The sequence below is a fragment of the Calidris pugnax genome, unplaced genomic scaffold, assembly GCF_001431845.1.
Source record: "Calidris pugnax isolate Ruff unplaced genomic scaffold, ASM143184v1 scaffold174, whole genome shotgun sequence".
NCBI classification, from domain to species: domain Eukaryota; kingdom Metazoa; phylum Chordata; class Aves; order Charadriiformes; family Scolopacidae; genus Calidris; species Calidris pugnax.
In genome coordinates this window covers 1,887,095-1,890,042 of record NW_015090907.1, presented here as the reverse complement: position 1 = coordinate 1,890,042, position 2,948 = coordinate 1,887,095, and positions in this window count along the sequence as shown.

Below are 2,948 nucleotides of genomic sequence, written 5' to 3'. Positions count from 1 at the left end.
TATAGATACTCCAGCCCCTTCATCCTCTTCATGGCCCTTCACTGGGCTTGCTCTAGTAGCTCCATGTCTTTCTCGTACTGGGTCAGCCCACATATGACCCCACCAGTGCTGAGTAGAAGGGAAGGATCAGCTTCCTTGACCTGCTGGCAACAGAGATCCCACATAAATAAACTCCCTCTGACTATGGCAGAGCTCAGGGTCCCTCCCATTTGTGTGCACTAACAACTCTCCAGACATCAATGGGTTGCACTTTCTAGTCTGTGTCCTCCTCCACCCTGGCAAGCTGTGTCCTCATGGTTTGAGTCAGGTGGAGACAAGCTTTTTTTTCTGCCTATACTGCACATCACTGAATGGTTCCTGGCCTCCTCCTGTCTCTGGGATCCTACATAGAATCATAGAATCGTCTAGGTTGGAAAGGACCTTAAAGATCATCTAGTCCAACCATCAACCTAACTCTGACAAAAAAATAAATAAGAAATACAAAATAAAAATTACTAAACCATATTTCTGAGGACCATGTCAACCCGTCTTTTGAACACCTCCAGGGATGGTGCCTCAACCACCTCCCTGGGCAGCCCATTCCAATGCTGGATAACCCTTTCCGTGAAGAAATGCTTCCTAATATCCAATCTAAACCTCCCCTAGTGCAACTTGAGGCCATTTCCCCTTGTCCTATCTCCTGTGGGAGACAAGACCAACCCCTGCCTCTCTACACCCTCCCTTCAGGTAGTTATAGAGCGCAATAAGGTCTCCCCTCAGCCTCCTCTTCTCCAGACTGAACACCCCCAGCTCCCTCAGCCTCTCCTCATAAGACTTACTCTCCAGACCCCTCACCAGCTCCATTGCCCTTCTCTGGATGAGCTCCAGCACCTCAATGTTTTTTGTGTGGGAAGGGGCCCAAAACTGGACACAGCCCTCGAGGTGAGGCCTCACCAGTGCCCAGTTCAGGGGGATGATCACCTCTTGGGTCCTACTCCCCACACTGTTCCTGATACAGGCCAGGATACCATTGGCCTTCTTGGCCACCTGGGCACACTGCTGGGTCATGTTCAGCCGGCTGTCAACCAACACCCCCAGATCCTTTCCTGCCAGGCAGCTCTCCAGCCATTCTTCCCCCAGCCTGTAGCGCTGCATGGGATTGTTGTGACCTAACTGCAGGATCTGGCATTTAGCCTTATTGAAACTCATCCTGTTTCAGTTTCCCAGGGAAACAGGATCTAACATACAGGGCCACCCCTCCTCCTCTTCTTCCTTGCCTGTCCCTTCTGAAGAGCTTGTATCCATCCATTGGAGCACTCCAGTCATGCGATTCATCCACCACGTTTCCGTGACGGTAACTATATCATAGTTTTCCTGCCGCACAATGGCCTCCAGCTCCTCCTGTTTGTTGCCCATGCTGCCTGCATTTGTGTAGATGCACTTCAGCTGGGCTAGTTGTCCTGCCACTTTTTTGAGGGGGCTAACCCTATTTCCCACCCGGCCATGCTCAGTCCCTTCTGTAGTTGCCACCCTACTACTATTTCTTATGTCTTTGCTACCATACGTATCACCATCCCCCACTGCCACTGAGATGGCAGGATGAAGGCTCTCCTTAGGCTTATTTCTACTGGACCTGTGTTTAACCCCCTCCCCCTTCGAGCCTAGTTTAAAGCCCTTTCAACAAGCCCTGCCAACTCACATGCCAGTGTCTTTCTCCCCCTCTGAGACAGGTGTGCTCTGTCCATTGCTAGCAGAATGATCCCCTTTTGCTCTGTCAGACTAGAAGCTGGGGTGCCAGAATGGCTGCACAGGTGGGACAGAACTCCTAAAAGGTCTTTCCCTTTGGAGGGATCGCTGTTCATCTGGTCCTGTTCGCACTCTGCCCCTCAACATCCTTTGCCCTGGCCTTGCTGCCCTGGCCAGCCTCCAAAAGAAATATTTAAATTTGTTGTGATCACAGCAACAGTTTTGGCTTTCTAGGCAGGCCCTGAGTCTCACTCTGGACAGCAGGGAAACCGTGGCTGGCTCTGCACAACAGCTCAGTGTTAATGAAAATTTGCACCTGGGCTGTGCCAACTGGGGAAAGAGATCAGGAAATGAAGTACAGAATTACAAGGGTAAATACTTATCTGTGCTCATGAGGTGACCCTGTCAAATTGGGGCACCCTGAATGTGGTTTTACATGGGGTTCTTATGCCTTTCAAATGTTCAGGTACAACATGGTTTGATTAATCACTAATGCCCATGGCACTCATTACTACCCATAGTAAAACTTTGCAAAGCAACTGTATTTCTGCAGCATTCTTGCTGCTTGTCTATTAACGCAGATGTCCCTGGAGTCAATCTTACTAGGGCTACTGGTGTCCAGATGGTACTAGGATGGCCAGATGATGCCGGGAGGGTTTCAGGGGATGACCGGTGTCAGTTGTCCTTCATGGACATCTCTAAGCATCCAAGAAGCAAAGCCCTTCTTTCCAGGGCTGGGCTGTCCTTTAGTTTGTTTTACTTAAGCACAAACAATACCAAAATCTCCAGTAAAATTCCACTACCTCATCCTATTGCAGTAAACTAACATATATATTAACAAAAGTTAATAAACTTTCATACCATAAAGACTGATTGACACAATAGTTAGGGAATTTCCCTAACATCAGTCCCTACTTCTTTGCACCTGGGCATCAGGAGCGGTTTATGGGCAGTTCAAGGCATCCAGTAGCAGCGGGTGGCCAGGGGCCCCCCTCGCCTGACGCCGATGCCCCCGATGGTTCCCCTCAGCCCCTCTCAGCTCTCCTCCGCTCTGCCCTGATGCCTGCAGGAGCAGCGGGCCCACCGGGGCTTCTCCGGGTACCCTCCCTGACAGGCCTCCCCTCACACAAGGCCTTCCCAATCCTGTGGGGTCCTGACCGGGACGTCATCCAGGGCAGCCATCCTACCCGCTGCTCCCCGGGGAGAGGTGCCCGCCCTCCCCT